At 41.0% G+C, this 27,276-nt stretch overlaps 1 protein-coding gene and 1 non-coding gene across 32 annotated transcripts in view; one reads left to right on the plus strand and one right to left on the minus strand.

Annotated features, from left to right (window-relative positions):
• Window positions 1–27,276, plus strand: part of RBFOX1 (RNA binding fox-1 homolog 1) — a 2,485,711-nt gene that overhangs the window by 1,762,281 nt on the left and 696,154 nt on the right. The gene's annotated exons all lie outside the window — the stretch shown is intronic.
• LOC114674487 (U6 spliceosomal RNA) lies at window positions 14,100–14,204 on the minus strand. The gene has a single exon (XR_003725644.2). It is a non-coding gene; the product is annotated as a U6 spliceosomal RNA (small nuclear RNA).

The raw sequence follows: 27,276 nt of genomic DNA on the forward strand, positions 1-27,276 counted from the left end.
CGCCTCCTGGATTCAAGTGATTCACCCTGCCTTAACCTCCCAAGGATCTGGGATTACAGGCACCCATGACTGTGCCCAGCTAATTTTTGTATTTTTAGTAGAGACAGGCTTTCCCATGTTGACCAGGCTACTCTTGAACTTCTCACCTGAGGTGATCCACCCCCCCTCGGACTCCCAAAGTGCTGGGATTATAGGTGTGAGCCACCGTGCGAGGGTTTTTTGGTATTTTTAGTAGAGACTGGATTTTGCCATGTTGGCCAGGCTGGTTTCAAACTCTTGACCTCAAGTGATCTGCTTGCCTCAGCCTTCCAAAGTGCTAGGATTACAGGTATGAGCCACTGTGCTTGGCGTCTTTTTCCCTTTTAAAATGTGGCTATTAGAAAAATTTTAATTGCATATATTGCTTGCATTATGTTTCTGTTGGGCAGTATGGATCTGGATAATTTGTCTGTGAAGATACATTTACAATTATATATGCTTCTCTATATCTGTATCAGTCTGTCTTTTGAAGGACATTTTATTAAACAGCATCATATAATGTATAATGAATTACAGTTTGTTCTTATCATTTAACAGTGCAATTAGGACTTTTTTCCCCCCACATATTGGTACCTGTCAGTTAACATCATCCTCTGTGATTATTATATAGCAATCCTTAGATAAACTGATTTCTTAGTTGCCCATCAATTTATACATAGTACCGGGGATGGATATAAAGTATAAGAATAGAAGCAGGTACAGCTGTGGAGAATGCAGACATTTAAGAGGTGGACAGAAGTTATCTCTGCAGACTGTTTGGAGAATAAAGAAATGAAGGGACAGAACCTACTTGCAACAGAATTGTTGATGGAAATGAAGAAATGGAAGTCCCTGAAAGGAGCCAGGTGCGGTGGCTCACACCCGTAATTCCAGCTCTTTGGGAGGCTGTGGCAGGTGGATTACTTGAGGTCAGGAGTTTGGTGAAATTCTGTATCTACTAAAAATACAAACATTAGCCGGGCCTGGTGGTGGGCGCCCTATAATCCCAGCTACTCGGGAGGCTGAGGCAGGAGAATTGCTTGAACTCAGGAGGCAGAGGTTGCAGTGAGCTGAGATAGCACCACAGTACTCCAGCCTGGGTGACGAGAGCAAGACTCTGTCTCAAAAAAACCAAACAAACAAAACTGAGAAAATGTCTGCATAGTACATGAAATCTGATTTAGTTTCCCTGTATTAGAATATAATCTTCAAGAGGATAGATACTGTATGTTTTTATCTGCACATACGTCAGTAACGACTTGTAAACGTGCCCAACACAGAGTAGGGATTCAGGAAGTATTCATTGAATCAGTGAATGGAATGGCAACTCTCAATTTTGGATTTCTTTGCTTCACATTTTAAATATTCTGATAGTGGTAGCTCACGGCTGTAATCCCAGTATTTTCAGAGGCCGAGGCGGGTGGATTACCTGAGGTCAGGAGTTGAAGACCAGCCTGGCCAACATGGTGAAACCCTGTCTCTACTAAAAATGCAAAAATTAGCCAGGCGTGGTGGCACATGCCTGTAATCCCAGCTGTTCAGCAGATGGAGGCAGCAGAATCTCTTGAACCTGGGAGGAGGAGTTTGCAGTGAGTAGACATCACACCATTGCATTCCTGCCTGGGAGACAAGAAAGAAACTTCATCTCAAAAAAAATAAAAATTCTATTAGTATTCACATAGAAATACGATACTGTGTCCCATAGAATGTATCCAAGTTCACCAAGCAAAAGTAACATATATTACGTTGGTGCAAAAGTAATTGCGCTTTTTGTCATTACTTTCAAAGGCAAAAACCATGATCACTTTTGTACTGACTTAATAGTTGTGAATGTGAGCTTGGACAAGTTTCTTAGGCTTACTGGTATTCCATGATCTTCCGTGTCCATCTCAAGATAGTTCCAGCCCAAGCTGCTTGTCAAGATTCAGCAAACTAATATACATCAATTAGTGTTGATAACAGAAAACCATGCCATATATAGTTGTTAATTTTTTAAGATAAAATAAGGCTCTCATTTTTTATGGTAGAAAAGTTGCTCTCACAATTTGTTGTGAACGAGAACCACCACATTGTTCCCTGATTGTGTATTTTAAAGCTCTGTGTCCAGATGTTGTAATTTACTACATCACAGTTGGCTATTTGTGGCCAGGCGTGGTGGCTCACACCTGTAATTCCAGTACTTTGGGAGGCCAAGGCGAGTGGACCAGCCTAGGCAACATAATGAAACTCTGTATCTACAAAAAAAAAAAAAGAAAAAAAAAAAAGACAAGACCAGACACCGTGGCCTGTACCTATAGTTCCAGCTACAGGATGAGGCAGCAGAATTACTTGAGCCTGGGAGGTGGAGGTTGCAGTGAGTTGAGACCACGCCATGGCACTCCAGCCTGAGCAATAGAGTGAGACCTTGTCTTAAAACACAGGTTGGCTATTTCTGCATGTCTGCATTTCAGCTAATACGTCTGTATGTACAGGCCCTGGACAGGATGCCTGGGAGACATTAACAAGCGACATTCCATTTGGGCCTTAGGAAGCTCATATCCCATAGGGGAACTGACACGATGATTAGCGCAAATACATAGATAACTCTTTTTGAAAAATGAGCTCCCCTTGTGATTATTATGATCAACCCACTTCTCAAATGGTTTTTCTTGTTGTTGTTTTGAGATAGGGTCTCACTCTGTCACCCAGGCTGGAGTGCAGTGGTGCAATCTCAGCTCACTGCAACCTCCACCTCCCAGGCACAAGCCATCCTCCTACCTCAGCTGTCCAAGTAGCTGGGACCACAGACTTGTGTCACTATACCTGGCTAACTTTTGTAGTTTTGGTAGAGATGGGGTTTCACCATGTTGCCCGGGGTGGTCTTGAACTCCTGAGCCCCAGGCAATCTGCCTGCCTAGGCCTTCCAAAGTACTAGGATTACAGGCATGACCCACCACGCCCGGCCCACTTCTCAAATGTTAATGTTCCCAGGAATCACTTCAGAGTTTTGTTTCAAATTCAGTTTCTTAGAGCCCACCCACCCAGTTTCCCATTCAATCAGTAGGGTGGTGGGGGTGTCCCAGACCTTGTATTGTTAACAGGACTCCCTGTGTTTCAGAAGCTGGTACTATGAAAAGTACAACTTGAAAACTATTGTCAGAGTGTGATCCACCTCTAGAAAATAACGGCCTGTCTTTGCCAGAGTTTCACCCATTCCTTCAGGAGAACGGGTGTAGCTGTCTCTTCCTTTCCAGTCTGTGTAGGAAGCAGAACCAAGCTCATGGAGAAGCATTTTTTTTTTTTTTGAGATAGAGTCTTACTCTGTTGCCCAGGCTGGAGTGCAGTGGTGCAATGTCGGCTTACTACAGCCACTGCCTCCTGGATCAAGGGATTTTCTGGTGAAATCTCAGCTCACTGCAGCCTCTGCCTCCTAGGTTCAAGCGATTCTCCTGCCTCAGCTTCCCTAGTAGCTGGTACTACAGGTGCCCACCACCATGTCCAGCTAATTATTGTAATTTTAGTAGAGACGAGGTTTCACTATGTTGGCCAAGCTGGTCTCGAACTCTTGATCTCAAGTGACCCACCCGCCTTGGCCTCCCAAAGTGCTGGCATTACAGGCATAAGCTACTTCATCCAGCCTAGCAATTTTTTATATATCTTGTTCATCCCTTCCAAGGTCAGCTTGGGTTCCTCAGTAGCCATGGTATTTCTCTGTGGAGTTAAATGCACATGAAAGACTTAAAAACTAGGTAAGAAGGCAGTTAAGGATAAAAGTTACACAACTTCAACCATATTCTGTTAGGGTTGCAAAGGGCTTCAGAAATCAGCTAATGATTTTACAGAAAAGATGGCATGAGTCCAAGAGTTCCCATGATCTACCCAAGGTTACTTGTGTCTAGAATTCTTTGTGTATCATGCCGTGACTGATGGCCATGGCCCAGAAAGCCTGATTCCTTCCCTTTCAAAAAAAATAAATAAATAAAAGATTTGTGGTATTTCATCATATTCCATGCCCATTGACCAAGCAGGGTGTCATTCGTAAGAAATTATAATGGATTTCATTGTAGAATGCAGAATCCTTCTTCCCAATTACTTCTTTGCTTTAAACATGAAGCCAGGAGCCCAACACTGGGAATAGTTCTTGTCTGAATTTCTGATAGATTTTAATTTCGCAGCAGGAGACTGGTCCTCACAGTCATTCCCTAATTTATTTTGTTAGTCTACTGCATTCATCTCTGGTTCTATGTAGGATCCATAGATGGACTGAACTGTAACACTGGCTTTCTTTTCTTTGCCTCACTTGTCAAATAAAATCATTTGAGGCTGAATGGTATTGATAGCTGTGCAATGACTTGTTGCTTCTGTGGAGGGGACCCTGCACACACCTTCCTGGGAGTCACGTTTGTCGTTCAAATGAGGCTTCTGAGAATCAGGACCTCTTAAAAAAGATAACACATCAATAATATTAAAAACGAACGAATAGGGCAAATATTCATTTAGCTCTTTTCCATAATAAATTCATTTGCTTGGGTTCAGGGTTTGTAGAGCGTATTCTAAATGCATTGCTGGCTGAGGGATCTGTTAAAGTGGGGAGGAGAGGTGGGGGAAGCCATCCTGTTGCATGGAAGAAATGGAATCTGTGATCAGGAAACCTGGTTAAAGGTCTTTCCCCCTTTGTAATTTTATTCTACATAGCGAGGCACGAGTGGTGCTGGAGCATATGGAGAGACTTGAGTTTAATTGTTAAAATTCCACTCAGCCACGCCACTTCTTCACTGTGATTTGCACTATTTAGCATTTGTGTGCATTAGGTAATATATTTAATGTTTCTCGCTCCAATCCAATTTGCGTGTGTTTGGCAGCAGCCCAGCTCCATGGGCATGGGGCAGGGGAGACCATAAATCTGCCAGCCTGGAGCATGGAAAGTGTATTGCTACATTTGATAGTATGCTTGCATGAACACTCCAAAATGCTTGTGAAGCAATACCACCTCTTCCCCGAACGTCTCTCAGGGACAACATTAATGTATATCATATTGTATTGATTGTAGCCAATAAGTGCCTAAATGATTTGATGCGAGGCAGAGAGATTATGCAGGGAAGAGGGGTAGAGGCGGCTTTAGAAGAAGTATGTGGTTTAATTACTGGCTGAATTTCTTCAATCCACCTCCCCTTTTGGGAGTTTAACAAACAGGCCTCAGTGCACTTTAGCTGTTGCTGACATCTGTTGAAATGATATCTGCCCGTGATGAGGGGAGTCTGGGAATTGGGCTTGGGGTATTGGCAAGATCAGGGAGCCACAGGAAGCTCCTTTTCAGTCTGCAAAATTAGAAGGAGAAAAAGACTGCATTAGCACTCTAAGGTTAAGCTATGGAGTCTAATAGAATTCTGCCTTCCGACTTAATGAAGCCATCTCCATCTTAAATGCAGGGTTGGATATAAGTGTCTAGAGTCTAATGATCTTCAAGTCCCAGGTGTTGATGACAAACACAGAGTTGAGCTGACAACATGAATAGTGCATGGGCAATGCTTCAGGCACCCAAATGTAAAAACCACCCCCACCTCTTTCTTTTTAATGCCATGCTAAGAACTGTTAGGAAACTTCACATTTTTAAGGTAAACAACAAGTGACCGATTTTCTTGCATTTTTTAATGGAAGCAAAAGAAGCCAAAACCTAGCTAAAATTTCATGTTGGGTCCAGCACCAGGAAGAATGATGCTGTGTATCTGCTAGTGTTTTGATTACATCAATAATTCAAAGAAAGTGTCGTCCACTTAATCTCTTTTATGCCTCTCCACCCGAAAGGATCGTAGTTTTATTCTGGAAGTCCTAAAGCTATCATATTCCACAGCTTTTTCTGAAATATGTTATTTTGTTATGCTTGAAACATTTATATATGCTACCGACCAAATTGCATGGAAGCCATTTGCTTTCAGAGAGTGATAAAAATTCACTTTTGATGGTAGACCCAAAGTGAGATGTTATCAAAACAAAATTCCAAGTTAACTTGGATATCTCTATCAGAACATATCCCTGACTGGGCATGTGATTCTTGCATTATGTGTGTGTGTGTGTGTGTGTGTGTGTGTGTGTGTGTGTATTGGCCATTGTATTTAAAAATGTGTTTGCATATGTGTGTATATGGAAACATGTGCCTTGTATATGCTGGCTAATTATTGTGACTAAAACTCTCTGGGGTTAAGTGGAAAATTAAAAATTCAGAACAACCGTAGTCTGTTATCTGACACTTGTAATTTAGTCTAATATCTCAATTCTCTTGTTATGGACTTTTCTCTTGCAGTGTGGCTTTACATAATGGGAATTGGATGTAAAGTGATCAATTAATTAGAGCATATGATATACATTAGTCAAACCTGTATTGATTACAAAATGGCTATGATCTGAGAGTAGCTGTGTGTGTGTGTGTGTGTGTGTGTGTGTGTGTGTGTGTGTGTTGGAAGTGGTGATACTGTTTTGCATGTGGCCAACTTGGGGAGGGGGATGGATTTTTCACTTTAGTATTGTGATGTGTGATAGACCTGTAGGGTGTTTTAAAATTCCCAAGCTGATAATCTTGCTGGTGGTGACAGAAGAGAAAGGTTTTGAGGATGGGTGTGGTGGCTCATGCCTGTAATCCCAACAGTTTGGGAGGCCGAGGTGGGCAGATCACCTCAGGTCAGGAGTTTGAGACCAGCATGGGCAACATGGTGAAACCCTGTCTTTATTAAAAATACAAAAATTAGCTGGATGTGGTGGTGCACACTTGTAATCCCAGCTACTGAGAAGGCTGAGGCAGGAGAATCACTTGAACCTGGGAGCACAGAGGTTGCAGTGAGCCAAGATCGCACCACTGCACTGCAGCCTGGGCCACAGAGTGAGAGTCTATCTCAAAAAAAAAAAAAAAAAAAAAGAGAAGGGCTTTGCAGTAAAAGCTAGAGGTACTTACACTTGAGATTGATTCAGGTTTTATAACTCAACAAACAAGTATCTGATTCTTTCCATCTTCCTATGTTTGAACCACAAATTTATTAGAAAACATATATAGGAAAATATAACCCAGTTCCTGTGAGTCTGAAACTTTCTAGTCCCTCATCACTTTTTCCCATTGGAAGTGTATTTATAGCATACAAATCTAAACTTCTCAGCTTATCTTGATAATTGGTCCCCATGTTGATGGCCCTGGGGCATCTTGAAGGACCATCAATGAGCCAAGCATATTCCATTCGTTTTCATGTCAAGAACATTTTATTGTATCCTAATTCTCTGAAACTTGGTCATCTAAAATAACGTGGCAGTTCCCGATAAATCATTGCTTTTTGATTTCCTAGCGATCCCGAATATAGGAAAGCTTAGTTTAGCCTTAGATTTTAAGTTCATATAAATACAATGATACTCAGTATCTCTGCCTTAGAATAACACTGAACTAGTACTGGGATTTTTAAAATTTGATATTGGGACAGTTCTTTTTCTGTTCCGTGGTTTTGTGCATGTGTGTGTATGTGTGCATATAAACATATGTGTGTGCATGTATAGGTATCTAGATACATATCTAGATGTATATACATCTAGATGGATATATACATGTGTGTGTATATATATATCCATCCTCTTATCTAGACAGGCATATTTGTTACTTGAAAACACTTCAGTAGGGCTTGCGTACGTTGTAGTTACTATTGTAAGTGCTTTACAAATATTTTACTCATTTACTAGCCCAACGACTTTATGCTTTAGGCACAGTGTTTTCATTTTACCAGTGGGGACAGTGAGGCACAAAGAAGCTAATTAGTCTGTCTGAGGTCACAGAGCTACTAAGTGGCAGGATTGGGATTCCACTGATAATGCTTCACACAAATAATGCTTTGGAATATTTGAGCACTTTTCTACATGTCAGATACAGGGATTTAATTTTTTCCTCATTCGATTTTCATAGCCAATCCATGAGTTGGTTTCTGTCATTATTCCTAGTTTGCAGAATGGGACTCAGAGGCTGAAAGAATAACACATCTGTAGTCATAGAGCTAGAAGCTGATGGAACTGAACTTTGCATCCAGGAAATCAGACTAGAGAGTTTTTAATAAATTATCAAGGAAGCTTCTAGGCAGCATTGAAGATTTCCTTGTCAGCTGTATACATATATATGTGTGTATATATATATTTATATTTATATGCACACATTTGTAAGTACATTGTAGACAGATAAAAAATAATAAAAGCAGGAAGTACCTTTTGTTGTGTTGACTGTATTTTGCCCCCAAACTTACAACCCTCAGTAGTTGTCTTTTCTGTTAGCTGAAATTAAATAGAGAATTATCTTAGCATTTTCCCCCAATAATTTTAAGGTTTTTTAAGAGACAGTAAGTCCTTTTGAAGACTAGAGTGATTTGACTCAACTTTTCCTTCTAATAAAAAATAAATCTGCCACCAATACATGTTTGTATTTGTTAAAATAGCATATTTATCAGTATGAAGTGGCATCAGCAAAACCAATGACTTAAAGGTACAATTGTCAACTTACATTGAAAATACGTTGAACTTCCAAGAGGGAAATGGCTGCTTGATCAGAGTTCATTTATATCCAAGAGCATTGCACCAGCAATAAACTTTAAGTTAATGTTAACAATTTTAATTTGTATCTTTTAATTGTTGAATTCGGAATTGCTTTCCAATTTCCCACAGAGTTTAATGTGTATGCAAATTACACAGCCAAGAAATTTAAGATACAAAAGATAGACTGCATTTTGCAAACATACCATAATTATTGCTTAATTTTTAAAAGGTCTTTCTCTTTGTCAGGGTATTGTTGGGTTTCTTGAAACTGAACAGAAGACAACTTTTGGTTAATGATTAGTATAAATCTTGTAATGGAACTTAATTGAATGTTAACTTTGTTGTTCTCACAACTACAAACTACTCAATTTCCTATTTCTCTGAGGTAGGGTTTCTTGCTCTCTTGGTGCAAATAATTTGTCTTCTAGTAATAGCAGGAAAGAGTTATCAGAACATTAGTTTAATTGTCTGAAGGTTGTGCACTACATGCAAGCTCTTAGAAAAAGGTAAAAACAATTCTCATGTCTATTTTAATATTATATTTCTTAATCATTTAAACTGCTTGACAGTCCTAGCAAACTAAAAAAAAGAAACTAAAATTGAAGATAATTGCTGTTCTTTTGTTAAAATTCAAGGTAGGAAATGCTGAGATTTACAAAAAAAAATGGATATGAGTATAATGTTTACATTATATTGAGTGTACAATAGCATATTTAGTATATAATTATTTATTTAGTTATTTGGTGTAAAATGAAGGCAGCCAAACCAGTACATTTGGTGGATTAGTAGTGATTTAGCTATGAAGCATTTAAATGTTCAAATATTTGTTGCTAAATATTCCTAAATCCTACGGGATTCTAGAAACTGGCTTAGGAGAGGAGACTGGAGGATGAACAACACTCACTAGTTTCTGCCATTGTGTTCAAGTGTTTACATATGAATCCGAGAAATAATAAGATGCTGCAGATGTTGAAAACTAATCTGAAGGGGGAAAGATGAAGCCAGTGAGACACAGAATGGGTTGGGGATGGGGCAGTTGTGTTAGACAAGGTTTTAGGGGAAAGGTGATGTCAGAGCTCTTGGCGGTGAGTTAGCCCTGCCAAGAGCAAGAGACATAAAGTTCCAAGTGAGAACAGCTGGTTGTATTGAAGAACCAAAAGAGGATTTTAATTTGGTTGTATCCTTGTGATTGATGGCTGCTGTTTCTTTTTGGTGTCTCAAAATTGCAATCCTGTTTCACATTTTGTGATCTTTTGCCTCAGACTATTCCAAGAATGAAGGATGTTTGATGATGGCTACAGGTTGTCTTGTATAGAAGACTTAACATATCAGGCTCTCTTGAGAGAGTAGGAAGGGTATTTTATTAGAATATCCAGTCTAAAATTCCTTCTAAGTATTTTATAACATACCCACAAATACTGGAGTCATGTTTCTTCTTTTTTTAATTAATTAATTGTTTTGTTTTGTTTTTGAGACTGAGTTTCACTCTATCACCCAGGCTGGAGTGCAGGGGCACAGTCTTGGCTCACTGCAACCTCCGCCTCCCAGGTTCAAGCGATTCTTGTGTCTCAGCATCCTGAGTAGCTAGGATTACAGGCGTCTACCACCATGCCAGGCTAATTTTTTTATTATTAGTAGAGACAGGGTTTCACCATGTTGGCCAGGCTGGTCTTGAACTCCTAACCTCATATGATCTGCCCGCCTCAGTCTCCTGTAGTGCTGGGATTACAGGTGTGAGCCACTGTGCCTGGTCTTTTTAATTTATCTTATCTTATTTTTTTAGAGATCAGGTCTCACTATGTTGATCAGGCTGGTCTTGAATTCCTGAGTTCAAGCAGTCCACCTGTTTCAGCCTCCAAAAGTGACGGGATGACAGGCTTGAGCCAGTGTGCATGGCCAGGAGCTACATTTTTAGTCCAGATTCATTGGTGGGCCAGAGTGATTTGGTGATACTTAAACTCATTCTGATTTTATTTTTATTTTTTATTTGAGATGGAATCTTGCTCTGTCACCCAGGCTGGAGCATTCTCGTTTGTTTAATGGTGGTTTTGAGATGATTTATTATGAAAAATTTCAAAAATACACAAAAGTAGAATAGTATACTCATCCCTCATATGCCCTACGCCAGGTTTCAACAATTACCAATATGTGGCCAAACTTCTTTCTTTTGTGCTTTAATCTTCCTCTCCCTTCCCATCAGTATTTTGAGGCAAATCCAAAATATACTATTATTATTAAACATATCAGTTTATATATAGGCAAAAAAATGAGATTTTTTTAAAAAAAGAACTGTATTATCATTAATGTTATTATGCCTTTAAAATTAGCAATGGGCCAGGCACATTGGCTCATGCCTGTAATCCCAGTATTTTGGGAGGCTGAGGTGGGCGGATCCCTTGAGGTCAGGAGTTTGAGACCAGTCTGGCCAACATGGCAAAAAACCCTGTGTTTACTAAAAATACAAAAATTAGCCAGGTGTGGTGGCACGCAGTTGTAATTCCAGCTACTCGGGAGGCTGAGGCAGGAGAATTGTTTGAACCCAGGAGGCAGAGGTTGCAGTGAGCCAAGATCACGCCGCTGCACTCCAGCCTGGGCAACAGGGAGCCTCTGTTTCAAAAAAAAAAGAAAAGCAATGATTCTTTAAGTAGGCGTCCAAACATCATATTATTTTAAAACATTTCAGTACTTACAATTAGAATATGAGAATTCTTAAGGAAAAAAATACTGTCATTAGCATCATTTATGGCTTGAAATTAGCAATAATCTCTTAATGTAAGCAAGCATTCTATCGTTGTTCAAGTCTACCTGATCGTCTTAAACATTTTTTTAAGTTTTCTTATTTATCAGAAATTGGAACGTGATTGATATGTCTCAAATTAAAGTTAGTTGATACATCCCTGAAGTTTCTTTTATTATACTGGTGCCTCCTCCAACTCAGTGTTTGCAATCTATTTGTTGAGGTCACCAGGTCATTTTTGTGGAAGAGTCTCTACACAGTCTGGATTTGCTAATTGCATCTCTCTTCTTTATATTTTCTGTTGACTGGTGGTTAAATTCAGAAGTTTGATGAGATTTTTGTTCAATTTTGTTTTTGGCAAAAACACATAATAAATTTTCTTGTGTACTTCCATTAGGAACCACATAATGCCTTTCTTTCTTGATGTCCTTTTTGGAGATTTTTACCAATCACTAGCAACCATTACCATCACTCCTTTTTCATTTATTAGGTAGAATACGTCTACAGAGAAAAATCTTTAAATGATTCTTTGCTTACCCTGAGATAGAGTTCATATGAGAAAAATAGGGCATACGTATCTTCTTTCATTTTTTTCCAGTTTTCAAATTAGCTTGAGTGAGTTTGCTTGCATATTTCAAAGGAGAGTAATGATCATTCTAAATGTCCATTCTGAAGCTCAATCCTTGGCCAGTGGGAATGTCTTTCTGTTGTCTCCTTGTCCAGATGGAGATCTTCCTTGCTTTGTGAGGTGACAAGGTATTCCTGGTCAACTCATGTATTTACTACCCTGGCCCTGACTCTGTGTGTGTGTGTGTGTGTGTGTGTGTGTGTATGTGTGTATGTATGTGTATATGTGTGTGTGTGTATATATATATTTTTTGTTTGTTTGTTTTTTGTTTTGAGATGGAGTCTCACTTTGTCACCCAGGCTTGGAATACAGTGGGATGATCTCAGTTTACTGCAACCTCCGCCTCCCAGGTTCAAGTGACGCCCCTACATCAGCCTCCCAACTAGCTGGGATTACAGGCATGTGCCATCACACCCGACTAATTTTTGTATTTTTAGTAGAGATAGGGTTTCACCATGTTGGCCAGGCTGGTCTCTAACTCCTGACCTCAAGTGATCTGCCCACTTTGGCCTCCCAAAGTGCTGGGATTACAGACATGAGTCAACACGTCGGCCTCTATTATTTCTTTATAGAAGCTTTTCAGAATCAGGTGGCAGCTCAGTTTGAGAGATTTTGTGAACATCTCTATTATTATCATTTTAACTCTATTCAGCACCTGTCTCAGCTTTGCTTAGTAAGTGGGCAGTCCCCGTAGTAAGCGGGAGTCCCCAGAATAGAAGATCAGTTCTATTTTGTTCTTCTGGAATCTCTTATTGTGCACAGGATTGAGCACATGAGTGAACTCTTGGTGTTTAGAGTAACAGTATCCCTGGGCAGGTTGATTGAGGGATGGGTATGTGATCAGGTGGACCACCGAGAGATTCCTAGGGGACTTTGCTGTTAGACTCTATGGAGAAATTATTTTTTCCTCATGGGGTTGTTGAGCTTGTTAGGTGAGTCTAGGGTTATGGTGGCCATCCACCTGTCAACGTACCGACACGCAATCTAAGAAATTAGGAAAGGGGAAACTCTTGATGCTGTCACTTGTAGGCCCTGGATACAGTGGTGCATGAAGTTAATCTACCTCCTTTGGAACTTTGCAAGTATGTGAGCCAATGCATTTTCTTTTATCCTCTAAAGTTATTTTGTCTGTGTGTATGTGTGTGAGCATGTGGGTTTACACATGAAATTGCCCTAATATGAAGGTTTTCTATTTATCCAGCAAGAAAGAGATTTAAAAAGATCTTTTAAGCTATTTTCGTTGGGTGTGGTGGCTCGTGCCTGTAATCACAGCACTTTGGGAAGCTGAGGCAGGCGGATCATGAGGTCAGAAGTTCGAGACCAGCCAGGCCAACATGGTGAAACCCTATCTCTGTGAAAAATATAAAAATTATCTGGGCATGGTGGTGCATGCCTGTAATCCCAGCACTTTGGGAGGCTGAGGCAGGCGGATCGCAAGGTCAAGAGATCAAGACCATCCAGCCAACATGGTGAAACCCTGTCTCTACTAAAAGTACAAAAATTAGCTGGGTGTGATGGTGAGCACTTGTAGTCTCAGTTACTCGGGAGACTGAGGCAGGAGAATCACTTGGACCTGGGAGACGGAGTTTGCAGTGAGCAGCGATCGTGCCACTGCACTCCAGCCTGGTGACAGAGTGAGACTCCATCTCAAAAAAAAAAAAAAAAAAAAAGGAGTTTCTGAAGCCCTGTGAAATCCTGTTAAATATGCATAAATCCATGCATATTTACAGACTTTAAAAATAAAATAAAACCAGGGGTTGAAACCAGGTATTAAAATACCTCTGGAGAAAAACTAAGCTCTTCCAGGAAAGTTTTGTTAGCTGTAAACTCAAAGGTTGATACGTGTAGCATCAAAGGAACATAGGAAAGTTTACTTGGTGCTGTAATTATTAAATACAAAGAATGTAATTCAGTTAGTATGTATTAGAAAAAAACATGATATGCACATCAAGTCTAATTGTATTAATGGAACTTCCTGGGATGAGACTAAAGGACAATTCCTTGTCCAGGTTCTACTTATAAATTGCAAAGACTCACTAATGGTTTTCAGAGTGTTGGTTATTTGGTAAATTGGCTTTCAGTGGGTTAATGAAATGGTCATTAGAAGAACTGTCAATAAATTTATCTGCTTCCCTTTAAAAAATACCCCATTTCCCCAGTGTAGAAATGAGGATTTTTTTTTTTTTTTAATAAATGTAACGCTTCACGATTTGCGTGCCATCTTTGCACAGGTGCCATACCACCTTCTCTGTATCATTCTGGTTTTAGTATATGTGTTGCCAGTGCGAATGCTAGAAATCAGTTTTGTTTTGTACTTAATAGAGCATCATTTTGGATCTTATGCATAGAAGAATAATGCATAGAAGAATGTATAATGCATAAGAAGAAGAATCTTATGCATTATCTTTTGAATCTTATGCATAGAATATATAATGTATAAGAACAATCTTATGCATTATATATCAATTAGATTAAATTAACTCACTTCAGATACCTAAGGTTATATTTGTGTGTTATTAAGCACCTCAACATCAGGGTAAAAGCTAAGGAGACACCATGGCATCATATTCTTGATCCACCTGTTTTATTTACTCTCACAGACCCCAACTGGTCAATGTTTAGCTCTGGTGGAGTCACCATAGCCTGGATTTGGAGGTTTGGAGCCCAGCCCAGGTTTGGAGGACCAGTGACTTGGTATGCAGGCACTCCAAGAGAGAGATCATCTTTTTGCCATGGACACATCCTGCTATGTATCTAAGGTTTATTAGTATAATGAATCTCTATTTAATGGCTTTCATTTAGAACAGTTTTCTTGAAGGGCTCAACACTTGTATGCCACTGTCTGGGCATTTTTTCTATATAGGAAAAATATACAAAAGGCACATTATAACCAGGAAGATGTATGGTGAGCTGGTATTCAAGAAAGGAGAAGTGACTGTGAGACACCAAGGATTGGCTGCACCAGATTAAGAGAACCTAATCCACGTGTCTCTGTAAGTGTCTGGATCGGCTGTTGGAACCTGCTGGGACAGAACAGGTCGAATCCTTGAACAAAGAGGCCGGGTGCAGTGACTCATGCCTGTAATTCCAGGACTTTGTAAAGCGGGTGGATCACTTGAGGTCAGGAGTTCGAGACCAGCTTGGCTAACATGGTGAAACCCTATTTCTACTAAAAATACAAAAATTAGCGGAGATTGATGGTGGGTGCCTGTGATCCCAGCTACTTGGGAGGCTGAGGCAGGAGTGTTTCTTGAACCCAGGAGGCAGAGGTTGCAGTGAGTTGAGACCCTGTCTTTGCACTCCAGCCTGGTGAGAGTGAGATTCCATCTCGAATAACAAAACAAAACAAAATAAACAAACAAGTACCCTCACCTTTGTTGTGTGTGGCACATACAGCATGAAAACATGAGTGCTAATAGCCTTCCCTTTACCTTTCAAGAGAATCTAAAGATTCCTTGCTTCCATTCCAGTCATCTTCTTCCCTTTTCATGAGACTGTGTTCTTGCTTGCTTTGAGGGAGAAAGACTAAGTTGACCTATAGAATAGAGGGATGGCAAGGAAACATCCCAATACTGTCAATATTTCTTGTGGAAGGACAAAAAGAGAAAAGTTTCTGGGTTATGTCTAGAAAGATAATTGACATGAATGGGGAGAAGGAACTCAGGAATGGCAAGTGAATGAGAAAATTGGTACTAATGATACGTGTTTTATGTTTTTTATCTTGAGAAATAGAAAAGCAGCTCCTGAAAGATCCTATTGGTGACGGCTTGGTGTTGGTAGGAGCTGGCCTGACACTCACAGATAGACTTTGGTGTTGCCTGTTGAACACAAACAATTTCATAGAACGTCAGCATCGGACAAGGCCATCTCAGGACTGCGGTGGGTCAGGACAGACAAAACCACTAGGTGGTCATGGCTGAACTCAGTCCAAAACATGGGTCTTGTCTAAATCGCAAGATGGCCAGTCATCTTCCTCTGCTGGCTTATGTGAGTGATTGTATCTGAGTGACTGCTGCTGCTTCACCAGCTACAGCTTTCGCTTCCCTGAATTCTTCCCTTCTTCTGGGTAAGAACTATGAAGACACCCAGTAATATAATTGCTCTGCTTTCTGACAGCATCCAATCCAGAGAAAAGCCCCAATTCTTTGAGCCCTACTCAGGATCATGTAACAGAAAGGCAAATCCTCTAAGAAGTTGTCCCTGACAACATCTTACTGAGATAGTCCGTGGTTCCTCATGGTATACGTGCTCCTTTGCAGCAGGTAGTAAACCCTACTTTGTTCAAATACAGGTGTGCCTTTAAACATGTTTGGCTAGAGGGCATGGGTAATGTCATGAATTTTTATTTATTTATTTATTTTTGAGATGGATTCTCACTCTTTTTGTTTCCAGGCTGGAGTGCAGTGGCACGATCTTGGCTCACTGCAACCTCTGCCTCCCAGGTCCAAGCAATTCTCGTGTCTCAGCCTCCCGAGTACCTGGGATTACAGGTACACACCACCACGCCCAGCTAATTTTTGTATTTTTAGTAGAGACAGGATTTCACTATGTTGGCCAGGATGCTCTCAATTTCTTGACCTTGTGATCCACCCGCCTTGGCCTCCCAAAGTGCTGGCATTACAGGCATGAGCCCCTAAGCCCTGCCAAACAAGGTTTGTTTTTTTTTTTTTTATTTATTTATTTAGAGACAGGGTCTCTGTTGGTCAGGCTGGAATGCAGTGATATGATCACAGCTCACTGTAGCCTCGAACTCCTGGACTCAAGCAGTCCTCCGGCCTCAGCCTCCTGAGTAGGTAGGACAAGAGTTGGGAACCCCCATACCTGGCTAGGTTTCAGGTTTTGTAGAGAAGAGGTCTCCCTCTGATGCTCATGCTGGTCTTGAACTCTTGGACTCCAGTGATCCTCCTTCCTCAGCCTTCCAAAGTGCTGTGATTACAGGCATGAGCCACCATGCCTGGCCATTAATTTCATTAAGAAAAGAGAAAGCCTATGTAGAAGAGGATGCTTAGCAAAATTAAGTCACCTGCCCAAGGACACTCAGCTCCCACGCAGTGGAACCACACTTTGAACCCTGGCATATTATGTCTGAGACTTTGTTCTGCATTTGCGATCACCTCCCCGTGTGGACCCACTGTCTTGTCTTTTCCATGTTTTCATAGTCTTAGTTTTCTACCACTGCCAGAACTACTACACGTTTGGCAGCTTGAAGTAACAAATACGTGTGATCTCACGGTTCTATAGGTGAGAAGTCTAGTTGACTCAACTGGTTCTACACTGTGAGTTTTTCTCAAGGCTGATGTCAACGGTTGGCTGTATGGACTGATCAGGAGGCTCTGGAAAGAGCCCATTTCCAGACTCCTTCAGGTTGTCAGGAAAATCTGTTTCCTTGCAGCTGTAAAGTTGGGGTCTCCACTTCCTTACTGACTGCTAGCAGAGGGGCTTCTCTTAGCTCCTGGGAGCCTTTTACTTCCTTTCATGATGTGTGGACTCTTCCAACTGACAGTCAGCAGTGGTACAAATGCTTCTCATTCTTGAAATCTCATAGACTTCTTCTCCCATGTCTCCCTCATTGCACCTGGAGAAAGTCTTGTGTTTTTAAGGGCTTTTGTGATTAGATGGGTTTCTCCCCAATAATCCAGAATCATCTCCCTATTTTTAGGTGCATACCTTTGGCAACATCTACAAAATCCTATTTGTTATGTCACGCATCGCATTGACAGGTTCTGGGGATTAGGACATGGGTATCTTGGGGAAGCAGGGCATACATTTGCCTGCTTCACATAGTTAAACACCCTCCCATCCTCCAGCCATCTTTGGCTGTTTTAATCATTCTTTCAATGTAACTGTATGTTTCTACTCTTTGTCGTTTGGAAGCTCTTCTCTTTAACATGATTTTGCATATACTTTTGTGCTAACTTCTTGACTATACAGGATAAACTCCCAAGAAAATCATCTCACTTCCCTACATGCAGGGAACTCCTTAGAAACTGTGAGGATAGGGTAAGGCTGCTGCCACTGAAGCCTGCACACTCCTGTGCGTTTCTTTGGCCGACCTAGTGGACACCTCAGCATTAGGAAGTATCAACATGGGCGTGTGAGAACCTCCATGCAATCTTCTCAAACTTGCTAGCCAGGCCTCCTAATACAACAGGTGCCCTGAGAAACACATGAAATGGCAACACATTTCAGAAATGGTAGCAAACAAACAAACAAACAAAAAAAACCCCAATATAACACTGGGTATCGTGTCTCTCACCCAACTTAGCATTATCTACATTCAGTTGAGAGCAAACTTGGATCCAGTTTTCAACCACACCTACACCTCTTGCCCTTTCTTGTTTCATGTAGAAGTTCTCATTGAAAAAAATATGTATCCACTGCATAATGAGAATAGTTGTTACCACAGAAAATGTAACAGGATGATATTTTTGGTGAATTGGCTTTAGTGAGTCTTGAATGAATAGCTTGAAGTATTAGAAAGTAAAATTCAGACCAGGTGCAGTGGCTCATACTGGTGGTAATCCCAGCACTTTGGGAGGCTGAGGCAGGTGGGTCACCTGAAGCCAGGAGTTTGAGACCAGCCTGGCCAATGTGGTGAAACCCTGTCTCTACTAAAAATACAAAAATTAGCCAGGTATAGGGGCACATCTGTAATCCCAGACACTCAGGAGGCTGAGGCAGCAGAATCGCTTGAACCCAGGAGGCCAAGGTTGCAGTGAGCCGAGATCATGCCACTGTACTCCAGCCTGGGTGACAGAGCAAGACTTTGTCTCAAAAAATAAAAATTAAATAAAAATTTAAAAAAGTAAAATTCAGTGAACAAGAGTAATAATTCAAGAGATTTAAGGTTGATAGCTGTGAAAATGAAATTCCCTGTCTACCCCCTGCCTCCTCCCTCCCTCCTGCCTCCTCCCTCCCTCCTGCCTCCTCCCTCCCTCCTGCCTCCTCCCTCCCTCCCTCCTTCCCTCCCTCCCTTCCTCCCTCCCTCCCTTCCTCCCTCCTTCCCTCCCTCCTTCCCTCCTTCCCTAACTCACTCCCTCCCTCCCTCCCTTCTTCCCTTCCTCCCTTCCTTCCTTCCTTCCTTCCTTCCTTCCTTCCTTCCTTCCTTCCTTCCTTCCTCTCCCTCTTCTTTCTGTCTTCCTTTCCCTCTTTCTCTCTGTCCCTCTTTTTTTTCCTCTTCTCTTCTTTCTCTCATTCTCTCTCGCTCTCTGTCTCTTCCTTCTTTCTCTTTCTTTGTACATGTATAATTTGAAGACCCTGCATCAAGCAGTCTCATACGATCAGAAGCACCTTAAAATGAAACAAATCTCTCGCCACAGTGACAAATCCACAGGCCTTGCAAGAAACCCTGCAGATCACTAACACATGGCCATAAGAATATATTGAATGCGGCCCAAGCACAGGAGAGGATTGATCAATCCAGCAGACTTGCATTAATTGTGAAATAGAAGGGACGATGCGATCAATGATAGGAATGAAAGTGCAGCAGTAACGATGCCACATCCAGCTAATCCAATAATGGAGAAGCTGATGTATAGCATATTGGAATTCTACCGTCTGGGCACTTGTCACCATAAAGATTATCCCACAATTATGGGGAAAAATTGAGCAGGCAGCAGTTGAGCCAACCTAATCAGCCTGATACCACAGTAGTTCTCTTGATTAAACACTAAATTAAGTGGCACTCAGCTCTGTAACCTGCCTGCCTTATGAAAAATAATCCTAGAGCTAACGTGAAAAGTTTGTATTTTAATCAAAGCAAACTATGAATATTAAAATATTCCTGGGCTATTTTGGTGCCATTTAGCTGTGAACATGTTTAACAATTTATAAATGGATCTTTTGCCATTGGCTGCAAGGAAAAAGGGTCCAAAGCTATATTGGGAGGTAAGGCTTCCTGTGCTAAAAATCAATTAGACTTGATAGAAGCTCAGAGAACTCTTAAGAAAAAAAAAAATGCACTCAAGAGGCCCTGAGAGAATTCAAATTTAGTTAACTTCTCTAACGGTTTGCCTGAGGGCATCAACTCTATTCTTTGCTGCAAAGCACGTGATCATTCCAGGAGGGGTGAGACTTAATCAGCTGTGAATACTATGAGATCCCTTATACATACGTGTCATTATTAAGTCCTGAAGTTCAAATCTACAGACAACCTAGGGCTAAATGGCAAATTCTCCAGGACCAAAAGAAAACTGCTTTTCATGAACATTTAGATAACACAAGAGAAAGAACTTTCATTGTGAGCATCAAACCCAGTATGGTTAGAGTTTCTGTGCAGACCCTTACCCTAGGACACACACTGGTGAGACCTTGGTGATTATTATATGCAGTGGTCAATGAGACCTCTTAGAGTTGACAGAGTCAGTGAACATCCATGGGGCTAGATGTCTGGTGGTGGCCAGTGAAGGAGATGTGGTTTGGAAAAGGAGGGAGAGACACTGATCACATCTCCCCTCTTTTTTTTTTTTTTTTTTTTTTTTTAGAGACAGAGTCAGTCTCTCTCACCAAGGCTAGAGTGCAGTGAAGTGATCTTGGCTGACTAAAACCTCCGCCTCCTGGGTTCAAGCGATTCTCCTGCCTCAGCCTCCCAAGTAGCTGAGATTACATTCGCATGCCACCACTGCCCGGCTGATTTTTGTATTTTTAGTAGAGACAGGATTTCCTCATATTGGCCAGGCTGGTCTCAAACTCCTGGCCTCAAGTGATCTGCTTGTCTCTGCCTCCACCTCCACCTCCCAAAGTGCTGGGATTATAGGCATGAGCCACTGTGCCCAGCCCACATCTGTTTTCTTGAGCAGAAGATAGTGTGCTGATAAAGGACTCCCACCAAAGTGAGTCATAGCAGGGCCTTGGGCAAGAGGATAAATTAACTACTTAAGCTGTTTTTTTCTGTTATATTTTGTTTGTTGTTTGTTTTTATTTCAAGCCAATTTGTGGCCTTGCCTTTTAATTGAAAGCAAGTTCTTTTATTTTCCTGGCTGGGAAAGGGTTATTGAAAGAAGAGAGGCGTTCAGCCTGTGTCTTACGTAGTTGAAAAGTCAAAAACTGCAGAAAGATTTGGATTTATTTGATTTCAATAATTAACAGTCATTCGTGGAGTCCTCATACCATTCCAGGGCTGGTTCTAAGGGCTTTTGCAACATTAACTTATATAATTCTTTTAATGATTCTGAGGTCAAGATGCTATCATCATTTTCACTTTGCAGAAGCAGAAACTGAAGCTCAGAAAGCTTAAGTAATTTGCCAAGGTCTTAAAGAGTGCAAGTGTGGCAGATGGGGATGGAAACCTGGCAGGCTGTTTGTGGCTATGTCTTGTTAAAACAGTTTGGGTCTTCCAAGTTGTTTTTGGTTAGTGATATCAGTCATGGGAAATGGGAAGGAGTGGGATGCCTTTGGATGACGTTAGCTTAACTGGTATTGCATGCTCTTCCACCCCATCTTCTGCAGATTTCTCTCTGGAGATACGCCCTTCATTTGTCCTCTGACATTGGCTAAGTAAATCATGATGTGGTGTTCTGATCAGTGAGGTCAAGGCCAGCCACTGTAGGTCAGACTGGATTACCCAGACCTCCAAAATAGTAAGTGGACTTCAGGTCAGACGTATGGAGTCACCAATGAGAAACAGCTTCAGAATCCATCCAGCAAAGATCTAGAATAATCGTAGGATGAGACTATGATCACTATCATTTATTGACCATCACTGAATGGTGGGAGCTTTTGTGGGTGTTTTTGTTCCACTTTCTTAACTCTTCCATAACTCTGCAAGATGAAAGAAATTTCCCCACTTTTAAAGATACAGGATCTGAAGCTGACAGACTGAATGTCTGGCAGGTGAGATCTCATAACTACTAGTGACAGACCTGGGACTGAATCTTAGGTCTCTTCAGTTCCATCATCTTGCGTCTATGAAAGTACTCATCCTTCAGGTTTCTGAGGCTACATGAGTGTGTTACAGGCAAGGAGCCTTCAATCACTCATGACATGGCAAGTCACATGTCTCATTTCCCAAGCCATGTTAACAACTCCCTGGAAAAGATAATGAGAAAAACACAAGGATATTGGAATACCTTATCTCTGGTTTCCTTTCTCTCTTGTACAGTGTGATTTTTAAATACTGTTAACAAAACAATGAAAAGGAATTGTACTCTAGAAAAAGTAAATGAGATCCAATAGACTTTTGTTTATTATGGGACAATTAATTTTAAGCTGACTTTGTCAGCAAAAGAAGGCCAGAGTGACTTGCTTTGTAATTGTTGGAAAGTTGTGCACACTGGGTTGGAGGAGAAATAATGTTTCCTTTCAAGTTTTGACCCATTTTAACGAACTGATATCTTAGTGTGTTCAGGCTGCCATAACAAAATGCCATAGACTGGGTGACTTGAACAAGAGATGCTTATTTTCCCATAGTTGTGGAGGCTGAAAGTTCAAGATCATGGTGCCAAGAAGGTCAGGTCCTGGTGAAGAATCTTTGTGGCTGGCATATGGCCACCTTCTCAGTGTATCTTCGGTGGCTTTCCTCGGTGTGCACAGGTGGGGGGAGAGAGAAAGAGAAAGAGGAGGTAATCCCTCTCTTCCTCTCGTTATAAGGACACTTATCCCATTATGAAGATCTTACTTTTATGATGTTATCTTCTCAAAAGTCCTGTCTCCAAATGTTTTCACACTGAGGGTTAGGGATTTCATGTACGAATTTGTAGTGTAATGCTCTGACACTCATTGGCTTTGTGACTGAGAATAAGCCTTTCAGTTCTCTAAGCATCCTTTCTTTGGTGAAAAAGTGCTTGTAGTCCCTACTCACATAGGACTGCCGAGGTAATTCAATGAAGTAAGGTATGTTAGGAGCTTCACTCAGTGTTTTGCTCATGTTACATGTGCAATAAACATAAACCAGTCCCTCTCACTTGGAGGAAAAATTGCCCACTTTCTGACCCAGAGAACATGTGATAATGTCTGGAGACATGTTTGGTTGCTACAACTGGGAGGAGGATGCTACTGGCATCTAGCAGGTAAAGTCAAGGCATGCCACTCAATATCTTGCAATTCACAGGACAGTCCCCAAAGCCAAGAATTGTCTGTATCAAAATGTTAGCAGTGCTGATGTTGAGAAACTCTGGTATAACCTATCATTGCAGTTATATCATTCTGCATATATGATACGATGAATGTTATATCATTCTAATAAAACATTAGAACTACTAATGTTATCTTACCTGTGCATTGGTAGTCACTGCTCACTGCAGCCTCAAACTCCCAGACTCATGCAATCCTTTCATCTTAGCCGCCCAAGTAGCTGGGACTACAGGTGTGCACTAATATGCCTAGTTATTTTTTTTAAAAAAAATTATAGAAATGAGGTCTCACCATGTTACCCGAGTCATTCTTGAGCTCCTGGTCTCAAAAAACCCTCCTGCCTCAGCCTCCCAAAGGGCTGGGATTAAAGATTTGAGCCATGACACCTGGCTAAAATGCTATATATTCTATTCCCAACATCAATATTCTCCCTAAAAGAAGGAAAAGCAGATTTCAGGGAACTTGAGGACCAAGTAGGTAACAGTATTCACTCATCGTATTAAAAATAAATACAGAGTGTAATTGGAATGGCAGATTTATTGGGCCAGGCAGTTGTGTGTGCCAAATAAATGCTCAAAAAGAAGTGTCCAAGGTGCTGAAAGTTTGACGAGTGAAACTAAACCTGTTCAAAATGATGTGTAAACTGAAGGTTTCATTTGTTTGTTTTTGAGATGGAGTCTTGCTCTGTCACCCAGGCTGCAGTGTGCAGTGGCATGATCTTGGCTCACTGCAATCTCAGCCTCCTGAGTTCAAGCAGTCCTCCCACCTCAGCCTCTCTAGTAGCTAGGATTACAAGCATGCACCACCACGCCTGGCTATTTTTTTTTTTTTTTTTTTTTAAGTAGAGATGGGGTTAGCTATGTTGACCAGGCTGGTCTCGAACTCCTGACCTCAGGTGATCTGCCCTCCTCCCAAAGTGCTAGGATTACAGTGATAAGCTTCCCAAAGTGCTAGGATTACAGGCGTGAGCCACTGCACCCAGCCTTAAACTGAAGTTTAAATGGAATAACTGTCTTTGCAAAAACACATTCAAAAGGTTGGGAAAATATATTTTGGATCTGATTCTCAGTCTTTCGAGATAATGGGAATGGAATCGTGAGTGAGAGAGAGTGGGTGTTAAACTAGAAACTAAGTTCTTTACCGGGTTTTTTTTTTTTTTTTTTTTTTTTTTTTTTTTTTTTTTTTTTTTTTTTTTTTTTGAGGTGGAGTCTTACTCTGTCACCCAGGCTGGAGTGCAGTGGTGCAATCTCAGCTCACTGCAACCTCCACCTCCTGGATTCAAGCAATTCTCCTGCCTTAGTCTCCCAAGTAGCTGGGATTACAGGCATGTGCCACGATGCCTGCCTAATTTTTTTGTATTTTTAATAGAGATGGGATTTCACCATATTGGGCAGGCTGGTCTCGAGCTCCTGACCTTGTGATATACCCACCTCAACCTCCCAAAGGGCTGAGATTACAGGTGTGAGCCACCGTGCTCAGTCTCTTTACCAGGTTCTATGCTTCATGAATGCAGGGATTCTGTTTATCTTTTTCTTGTGTTATGGAATAGCACAAACTTGGTGTCTGAGACACAGTCAAGGGTCAGTTCACGTTCTGTTTTTTCTTCTTACTCACTCTCGGTGGCCTCAATTTGTCATGGTGACAGCAGTAGTTGCATCCAATGGCACTGTGAAGGCATTAGTATCGTTATAGGCACTGAAGCTATGGATGAGCATATGGCCTGGGACTGCAAATCAGAAACTGCTCATATTCCTGGAATTGTTCTCCTAGACTATGGAGTAGATCTGGAGCTTGGCTTCTCAGCCTTTTCTGGGCATCACAATCACCTCAGAGTTGGCAAAAACAAACTTGAGTCATATTATAGACTTACACAATCTGAATCTTCTGGAGTATAAGGCACTGAGCAGGAAGTTTTGGTCAACAGTGTTCAGACAGAGGCTGGGGAGAGGAGAAAGTATTTTTCCCTTCTCAAATCAAACATCAATTAATTCTCAGGACTGCTTTGGATAGAAGGCTGTTCACATTATTCTGAGTTTTTGGCTTATTTAAGAGCCTATTAGACGCCATTTGTGATTCATCTCCTCTTGTATAAAAGGCTCTTTTAAGCAAACAAGGAGTATTTGAAATTTTTTGATGACTAGCAGTCTAGTTATTCACATTTCCATTATGTTCTGTTCTATTCCCAATAATTCATTTTAATAACATTTTCTTCTTTTTTTCTCGAATTTTTTTTCTGATTAATAACATTTTCTGATTTGGGTAGAAAGAAATGTTATTCCATAATAAGCAATTGTGGAATACCAAATTTACTTGGCTTTAATTATATCTATAGAGGTAAGCAACATGTTTCAGGAAAATCTAACTTCTCGATGAAGTGGAAAGACCCAGTTAATTCATCATTTGCCCATCAGTTGGTGTGATAGACAATACCAGTAATTATCGCTATGTGGTTATAGGGTTTTCTTCTTGGGAAGACTGCACTTCCCAGTCACTCATTGCAGTTAAGTGAGACCATAAGGCTTGTTTTTGCCAATGAGTTGTAGACTTAGTAAAGTTCATCACTTCTGGGATAAAGCATGGAAGAGGGAGACACCACTAGACACCACAATCCCTTGCCACAGTGAATTTGAAGTCCTTTTTTGAGATCATGAAATTGCCATCAACCGGTATCCCTAAGCAGTTATGTGGAACAGAACCTGCCTCATCCCCAGGATCTATCTTAGACATGTGGCATATCCTTCTGCCATACTGCTCTAACTGAAGATTGAGAGTTAATGTGGTGTCATGGTATCAACTCGCCTATAGAGTTGAGTTTTAGAAGATGGCTTTCGGATATTAAAAACAAGCACTGGACTTAAATTCTGCAGACTGGGTGGTTTAAATGTGGGCTCATGTTCCTCACTTCTTTTGGGACCTAACCTAAGTCACTGAACTGCTTTGATAACAGATACAGCCACAGTGTATTCAGCACACCTATGTGCCAAGCATTGCACACAGCGTTTTGCATGTATCATCTCACGTAATTCCTCCAGCCCCACTTCCACTTGGGTAGACATGCCTCACTTGGTGGACGTGGTAACAGGCATGATACAGGATGCAAAACTAGAAAGTGGAAATGCTGAACTTAAAGTGACATCTGACTGATGTCTGTGACTGTATTTTTCTTTTTTCTAAAGTGGAGTTGATTAAACTATCTACTTCACTGGGCAGTTTTAGGATGCTGTGAGCAGGGCAGGTGACAGGATGTGGTTACCCACTAGGTGAGGTTATTGTGATTTGGGTTCTGCCAGCACTTGCTGTAGAGAACTTAAGACCATTTCTTTTCTGGCTGTCACTTGATCCCTGTGTACCAACCTTGAAATCCCTGACAGGCGTTTTGGTAAATTTGTTTCATGTTTTTGTCCCACCAGTAGTAAATGTTTCACCATTATTTTCATCTCCTGGTTGAGCAACCCTTTTGTTTCATGACTTTTGGCTTCATCCTTCAGCCTCTTTCTCTTTTTTTTTATGGTTCCATGTTGCTGTGAGCAGAACTCATTTTTCAAAAGACAGATGGTGGCAACCCTGTTCTCTCTAAATAAAAAAGCAAAACAGCTGTTAAGGTGCAAACAGAGTCGCGGCCAGCAAATTGTATCTGCTTCAAGTGTTGGCAAAGTTTCCCTTCAGGGAAGAGGAGCTATCTAAACAAAATGTGCAGCCTCGGCTGAGCTCTGCCAAGGCCCAAGTATAGAATGATGGCAAATAATGGAAATTTATAGCGTACTATAGATCCAGCACCTTTCTATCTTGGCGGGTGCATATTTAAATGCAGTGCTAACGGAGCTGAAATTTATGGCTCTCTAATAACAATAAAATGCCATCAGAGAATGAGATAAATCTTGGCCCCAAACCTTAGCATGCAATGCACACACTCACACGCACACACATGCTTGTAAAATATAGCCAGATACTGCTAACTCAGGAGTCTGAGTTTGGAAGAAGCCAATGGAACAGAGAAAGTAGAAGTGTTTTATAGACGACTACAAATTGTTGTTTTCATGAGGCTGGGGTCAAGGTGCATTGTGGCCTCAGGTTGAAATGAGTGTTGCTTTGTCTCATGGCTGATATATACTTGACCTTGGTGTGGGAAGCTTTTCCTTTTCTGGATGTTCAATAGCTTTTCTCTTCACCTTTTCACAACCCTGTGACAGGCCAACTTCCAAACAAATACTGATGAATTATCACCCTCTGGGAAAAGAACATCGTGGTGTGCTTATATGTTTTCTTCTGTTTGTTTGTTTATTTATTTGTGCAT

This window comes from Macaca mulatta, chromosome 20 (assembly GCF_049350105.2).
Source record: "Macaca mulatta isolate MMU2019108-1 chromosome 20, T2T-MMU8v2.0, whole genome shotgun sequence".
NCBI lineage: Eukaryota > Metazoa > Chordata > Mammalia > Primates > Cercopithecidae > Macaca > Macaca mulatta.